The 8,021-nt window shown below is 29.6% G+C and overlaps 1 long non-coding RNA gene across 1 annotated transcript; it reads right to left on the bottom strand.

The window, feature by feature from the left end:
• Positions 1-1,548: 1,548 nt before the first annotated feature.
• Positions 1,549-4,850, bottom strand: LOC147906923 (uncharacterized). The gene is made up of 3 exons (XR_015547934.1): positions 4,704-4,850; positions 2,938-3,362; positions 1,549-2,513 (listed from the first exon to the last, which is right to left on the bottom strand). It is a non-coding gene; the product is annotated as an uncharacterized LOC147906923 (long non-coding RNA).
• Between the last annotated feature and the right edge of the window lie 3,171 nt (positions 4,851-8,021).

Raw genomic sequence — 8,021 nt, 5'->3', positions numbered from 1 at the left:
ATCCGAACCCGAGTGGTATTTTAAATAAATGTTTTTATACTTAAAAATTTATTACATGTTTAAAATTTAACAATTTCTTATTTTATTGATTCTTTCAAAAATTTTAATCATTAATCTCTCTAATATATACTCGTTTGAGTCTTATCTCGAATCTTTGTGCCTACATTTTTTTTATTAAATTCATGTATTTACGATGACATTGTTAAAAGATTGTAAAGCATTTTCATAAAATTACCTAAGTCTACAAAAACCAAAATTTACTATTTATTACTAAATATATGCATGTATTGTATCATAGAAAAGTTTATATATATATATATATATATATATACATATATATATGTGTATTATACATATATATATATATATATATACAATAAATATATATATATATACATGTATAATTATATAAATAAATGTATAATCTGCTATTATTAAATTAATTAATATCCTAAATGGAAAGAAAGTGCTCTACCATTAAGACAATGCACGGGTTCACACGTGCCCGGCATCGATGGCCAAATTCAACGAATTCCTCTACGAATTGCTTCCTCATCCAATATATTCGCCAGATTTAGTCCCCTGCGACTATTTCCTGTATCCAAATCTGAAGAAATGGTTCGAAGGAAAGAGATTCACCACCAGAGAGCAGCTCATCGCCGAAACAGAGGCTTATTTTGAAGGGTTGGACAAATCATATTATCCGGACGGCTTGAAAAAGTTGGAGAATCGTTGGATCAATAATCGAGCTGAAAGGAAACTATGTCGAGAAATAAAAATGAATCGATAAAAAAAAAATGTGTTTTACTATGTTTTTCTAAAAACTTATTGACTTGCCCTCGTATAATGCATCAAACTTACGTATGCATTTTATTCAATTACCGCCAGTATTAGCATATATTACCCTATAGGCATCACGGAAAGGTTCCTGAACGGATTTTGCAAATTGTGTGTTGTGTATGTATATGTGTGAGGGTCAGGGTGAAGAAGGTGTATATTTATTCTTTAAAATTGTATACTTCCTCCTCATCTTCGGATGATCTCTTGTAAACATGCATGCATATTGAAGTTCTAATTGAAATCTGAAGAATTTATTCGATGCAATGCTGCTTTCAGTGCACTAAATTTCCTCATTGTCAATCGTATCATACTGAAAAGAATCCTCATTATAAATGTTATAATGCATCAAAAAATTATGAAAAAATTACACAAGAAAGGAAAAAGAGTGTAGTTTATAGTAAAAAACTTAACTTCATAATTTCTGAGTTAAATAAAAAGTGGTGCAATTTCGGCAACCTTACTTTATGTATGTATACATAGGGTGGTCCACTTAAATCGACCATCTGAAATATCTCGCTTATATATGATAATATAAAAAATGTTTCAAATGAAAGTAGAGCTGTAAAAATACCGTCAAATTCAATTTTACAATTACTTATGATAAATTGCGGGTAAAAGGTACGTATTGGAATTTCTAGATTTTTATCTTGTTAATTTTCTCCTTATGAAGTTCTAAAATTTTTTTCAGAATTTTTTAATATCGTATTTCCTCACATGTTGGTAAAAATACTTGCCAATGAAAAAATGCAATATTAAAAAGTTGATAAAAAATTCTAAAAAAAATCTTAGAGCTCTATGAGAAGAAAACAAACAATTTTTGCTGTTTTTCTGTAAAATCGATAGTACGATCAATAGATCATCGCAATAGTAACAAGATATTAATTATTAAATAGTACCGAAATTGAAGATCAATATTCGCCACTATTTAATAATTAATATATTACTATTGCGAAAATTGCAAAATGGTAGAGGACTTTTCGACTCAGTTTAGTCCGTTCTACTTGCCCACGAGCGTTATCAGTATAATTATCAAACATCCTGTATATATTTTAATATAAAACATATTTAAAAAACCGATTACATAGAATCAACCTTTATTATATTTTTTAAATTGAACTATTTGGTATCAATCGAATTGAATTACATAAAATTGAGATTAAATTACTTATTATTATATATATATATACATTCATATATAAAATATATAAAATATATTCGCGTTAACATATGAATTTAGAAACAAAATTTGAACTTTTAACATTGTAATTTTCTTGAATGAAATAGTTCTACTTTATTGTTTCAGCTAAATTAATGAGAGATTAGATAAGAGCAATGGCGACTTTTACGAAAGATTAAAAATAACTTAAACTGAATGTTAATATGATATTATAAATTTTAGTGCATGTACAATAAAATAAGAAGAAGCATCCAGGATTAAATTTATCCTAATTTGTTCTAATTTATCCACTTTAAGGTAATGGATGCATGGAATGCTACATATACATTTATAAAAAATATACAGGTATATTTTTATTAAATTGATGCATATATGCATCTATAGATATATTAATAAAATTACCACGCATCCATTACCTCAACGAAAACATCAATTCATCACTCACCAATTTGATGCGCAACAGCGGAGTTTGATCTGCATCGTCGCTACGATGATTCTGTAACAAAAAGAATATAAAATCTAAATTAAAACAAAGCAAAAAAATCAATTAATATTTAAAAAAATATTTAGTAAACGTAATTCTCTTGAAAATAATCACATAATTTTCAAAATATTTTTACTAGCATCGAATTTTTTAATTTACCATTCACTTACATATTTATAAAAATAATTATATACTCGAAAAAATGTCATATAATAGACATTACATATATAATTATATATAAACATTTTTTATATATGAAACATTTTTTCCCGAGCATTTTCAAAAAAAAATCTTAAAAATATATAGATATTTATAAAATTTCAAAATAATTTTAAAATAATTCTTTTTTTCTAATTATTATTTTTAAATCAGTGTAAAATAAAGCGAATAAATAGAAAAAAGATATTGATTTACAATAGCAAAAAAAGATATTTACCGCAAGGTTGCTCCGCCGGTGCCCGATGCCTCTCCCAGACCTCCTCCTCCTCTCAGAGAGTTGGGATTGACACATCCTCTCGCACTGGACACTCGCGAAAAACACTCGCGAATAATGGACTATAATCGCGTGCGGACTATAACTTGAGTCCGATTACTTGAACGGCACTTCCGAACAAACGCGCGACGCGACGAACCGGCTGCGGTTCGTTCATTTTCAAATAAATCGGCGACGAGGGTACGTTAGCTTCCTCGTTGGATTTTTACACGAAGAGAACGATTTCACTCAATATCTAAAAATTTATCTAGATATATCATTCAGATCCGAAAGTTTTTAGATTTGAGAAAAATTCTTTTCGTATAAATATTATCTAGGTACTGAGCCCTCCCACCACGTCAAGGCGTATCCGTGAGAAGGAAGATAATCTGAAAAATGTAGTAGCTATTATCTATATTACTATACAATCGATTAACTTTTACAAACGAATATCAAATACACGTCTGCAATTCGTTATCATTGCGAAATAAATTTAGAGCAGCTAAAAGGGAAATGAATCTTTTATTTATAAATGATGTCTGTAAGATATGATTAAAGTCAATGAAATGGGCTATTTAATAAAAAAGAGAAATGTTTCTTTTATTATATCGACAATAATAGTTTCAAAGAATTACATTTAATTTTTAAACGGTTCGTATAACGGAAGCTGCACAAAAACAAAAAAATAATTAAATTATTAAACTATATTAACTCTGAAAGCAGGAATTGCGTTATTTGCATGAGAGTATTATTCATATTAACGTTGCTTTTTTTATGACTCGTGTGATACCGTTCGTACAGACAAATGCGGCCGTGCCGCTCTTCTTCACATTTCTTTTTGAAACATATAATAATCGCAAAAAATGCTAGATATATAATAAGAAATGTTGTATTTTATGAATGTTCACGTAATACGATTACTAGAATGATTAATTATTCATAAGGTATAACGTTTCGTATTACATTTAGCATTCTTCGCGATAAGATTTTAAAAAGTAATGTGAAAGAACCGCACGCGACACGACTACCTATTTCTAAGAATTTCAGTAGGGGACCGCGCAGTAATTACGCGTAAACGTAAACATGACGCGCCGCTCCGTGCCACCCCGTACCAACCTCAACACAAGGTCGCGCCAACCGTCTAACTGCCGAAATAAAACGAATATTACGAATATCACGAATAAGTAAAATAATATATTCTTCCCATTTTTAATGTTCTTCGATTAATAAAACGATTATTTCTAGTTTTAGCGGCGCGAATCATTTAATGCGATATCATAATTATATTGCGATATACCGAGGAACATATTTGACGATTATTTTATAATTTTAAATATCAATTTTTCGTATCAATTACAATGTAATGCCGACAAAAGGCAAGAAGTAAAAAGAGATTCTTATTATCATGGTCTTCCTTACATAATTGCTCACGTGAAATAATTTTGACATCCCAATATTACATCTCAATTTTGATTACTCTTTTCTGTGATGTACAATTAAATAAAGATTAATAATACGTCATCCTTTTTTTAAACGAAGATAAATACAAAAATTTATTTTGAATTATAGAACAATTTTGACTAAATAGAATAATAGAATGCATCTAACAATAAGAATCTCATTTTTATTGTTAGTTACCGTACATCCGCGAACTCACGAAATATTTAAAATATTCATGAGCTGCGTATGTGAGTAATGAATCTCAGAAATAAAGGGAAAAAGTGAAATACCTATAATCCTTTTCAATCCTTAATATACTCCTTAGTTTTAGGCAACCTTATGTAATTCGCGTTCGTAGATATCTAATTGCTATTAATTAATGCGACACGCGGAGCGACTCGAAAACACGTGCGTCTCCCACCGAGATCGCCTAGCGAATGCCGAAGTGACGATCGACCACCGCACCTTGCCCCCCTACGCCTTCGCTCCGCGTCCCACCGCTTTTCGTCGCCAGTGACCCCCTTCCCCTACCGAGCTTTTCGCCAGATGTTTTTAGATTACACTCAACTATCGCGTATGAAAAATATTCAACGTTTTATTCAATTATATTTTTCATATTTTACATGATTTTGACAAACGGATATCGCCGTACATTTCGCGTTTTGCTTTGTGGCATCTCGGGCACAATCCTATATTATCTGCATGATTCTTTTAAACGTAATTAGTAATTATTCGCGTGAGGGTATTCCAACATTATGTCTGAATTTTCATTGTTCTTTTTAATAATTCATTCTTAAATAAAAATTTATAATCTATTCTATATACACATGTTCTTTATATATAAAGATAAACGCAAAAAATCTTAATAGCGTGAAACAATTTGTGCTAAATACAATTTGGTTAAAAGTACTAAATATCTTGTTAATCGTTATTTAATTTTTCAGTTAATAAATTAATTTAAGACACTACTTTTACTGCAAATTATTCTGTGTTTCAGAAATTCTTTAAACGTGCGTATAATAAAATATAAAATAGGTTCCGGAAACTTATTTAAAATATTGAATAAAAAATAAGTCAGAAATGTAGTTATTTAAAATAATAAATACTAAATTAAAAGTTATTAACTTTTTAACTTTTTTTAATTTTTAACGTTTTAACTCATTACTACCTGACAATCCTGAAATATTTTCGTTTAAATTCTAATTTAATTAATAAATAACTTTTAATTTAATTAATTTTAAATGCATTAATTTTTAACTTCATTTAGTTACTTTTAAACTTTAATTTATTAACTTCTCGTAAATTAAAAATTTGTAAGCCATTAACTCTAACTTAATTTAGTTTAAAATAACATTAACGTTTAAATTTTTCGTTTAAATATTTAAGTTCCAGAGTTATACATTTTTGAAAAAGTACATTTTTCTCATTTTGTTAACTGTATTTAGTTACAACAATGTAGAATTTGTTATAAATATACAACTTTATAAATTCTTTTTAAAGTTGTCAAAATATACGTAAAAATCGTTTAATAATTTTTACATACTTGTAAAAGCGATGAAAATTAAAGTATATATTTTAAATTAAAAACTTAAAAGAGAAATTTAGTATTTATTATTTTAAATAACTACATTTCTGACTTATTTTTTATTCAATATTTTAAATAAGTTTCCGGAACCTATTTTATATTTTATTATACGCACGTTTAAAGAATTTCTGAAACACAGAATAATTTGCAGTAAAAGTAGTGTCTTAAATTAATTTATTAACTGAAAAATTAAATAACGATTAACAAGATATTTAGTACTTTTAACCAAATTGTATTTAGCACAAATTGTTTCACGCTATTAAGATTTTTTGCGTTTATCTTTATATATAAAGAACATGTGTATATAGAATAGATTATAAATTTTTATTTAAGAATGAATTATTAAAAAGAACAATGAAAATTCAGACATAATGTTGGAATACCCTCACGCGAATAATTACTAATTACGTTTAAAAGAATCATGCAGATAATATAGGATTGTGCCCGAGATGCCACAAAGCAAAACGCGAAATGTACGGCGATATCCGTTTGTCAAAATCATGTAAAATATGAAAAATATAATTGAATAAAACGTTGAATATTTTTCATACGCGATAGTTGGGTGAAATCTAAAAACATCTGGCGAAAAGCTCGGTAGGGGAAGGGGGTCACTGGCGACGAAAAGCGGTGGGACGCGGAGCGAAGGCGTAGGGGGGCAAGGTGCGGTGGTCGATCGTCACTTCGGCATTCGCTAGGCGATCTCGGTGGGAGACGCACGTGTTTTCGAGTCGCTCCGCGTGTCGCATTAATTAATAGCAATTAGATATCTACGAACGCGAATTACATAAGGTTGCCTAAAACTAAGGAGTATATTAAGGATTGAAAAGGATTATAGGTATTTCACTTTTTCCCTTTATTTCTGAGATTCATTACTCACATACGCAGCTCATGAATATTTTAAATATTTCGTGAGTTCGCGGATGTACGGTAACTAACAATAAAAATGAGATTCTTATTGTTAGATGCATTCTATTATTCTATTTAGTCAAAATTGTTCTATAATTCAAAATAAATTTTTGTATTTATCTTCGTTTAAAAAAAGGATGACGTATTATTAATCTTTATTTAATTGTACATCACAGAAAAGAGTAATCAAAATTGAGATGTAATATTGGGATGTCAAAATTATTTCACGTGAGCAATTATGTAAGGAAGACCATGATAATAAGAATCTCTTTTTACTTCTTGCCTTTTGTCGGCATTACATTGTAATTGATACGAAAAATTGATATTTAAAATTATAAAATAATCGTCAAATATGTTCCTCGGTATATCGCAATATAATTATGATATCGCATTAAATGATTCGCGCCGCTAAAACTAGAAATAATCGTTTTATTAATCGAAGAACATTAAAAATGGGAAGAATATATTATTTTACTTATTCGTGATATTCGTAATATTCGTTTTATTTCGGCAGTTAGACGGTTGGCGCGACCTTGTGTTGAGGTTGGTACGGGGTGGCACGGAGCGGCGCGTCATGTTTACGTTTACGCGTAATTACTGCGCGGTCCCCTACTGAAATTCTTAGAAATAGGTAGTCGTGTCGCGTGCGGTTCTTTCACATTACTTTTTAAAATCTTATCGCGAAGAATGCTAAATGTAATACGAAACGTTATACCTTATGAATAATTAATCATTCTAGTAATCGTATTACGTGAACATTCATAAAATACAACATTTCTTATTATATATCTAGCATTTTTTGCGATTATTATATGTTTCAAAAGAAATGTGAAGAAGAGCGGCACGGCCGCATTTGTCTGTACGAACGGTATCACACGAGTCATAAAAAAAGCAACGTTAATATGAATAATACTCTCATGCAAACCACCACACACACACACACACACACACACAAAATATACATACATATATATACACACGCAGGGTTGGCCATATTCGACGGAAAGATGTTTCTTTTTCAATCATGGGAAACGTCGTTACTCGATCTAACATCTCTGTCAAAAGTTACAGTGTTGCCCAGATCTTTCCGTCGAATATGGCCAACCCTGTATATATA

The sequence above is a fragment of the Acromyrmex echinatior genome, chromosome 17 (genome assembly GCF_024713525.1).
Source record: "Acromyrmex echinatior isolate Ae372 chromosome 17, ASM2471352v2, whole genome shotgun sequence".
Classification (NCBI taxonomy): Eukaryota; Metazoa; Arthropoda; class Insecta; order Hymenoptera; family Formicidae; genus Acromyrmex; species Acromyrmex echinatior.
The sequence above is the reverse complement of the archived record's forward strand: the minus strand, read 5'-3'. Positions and strand labels throughout refer to the sequence as shown.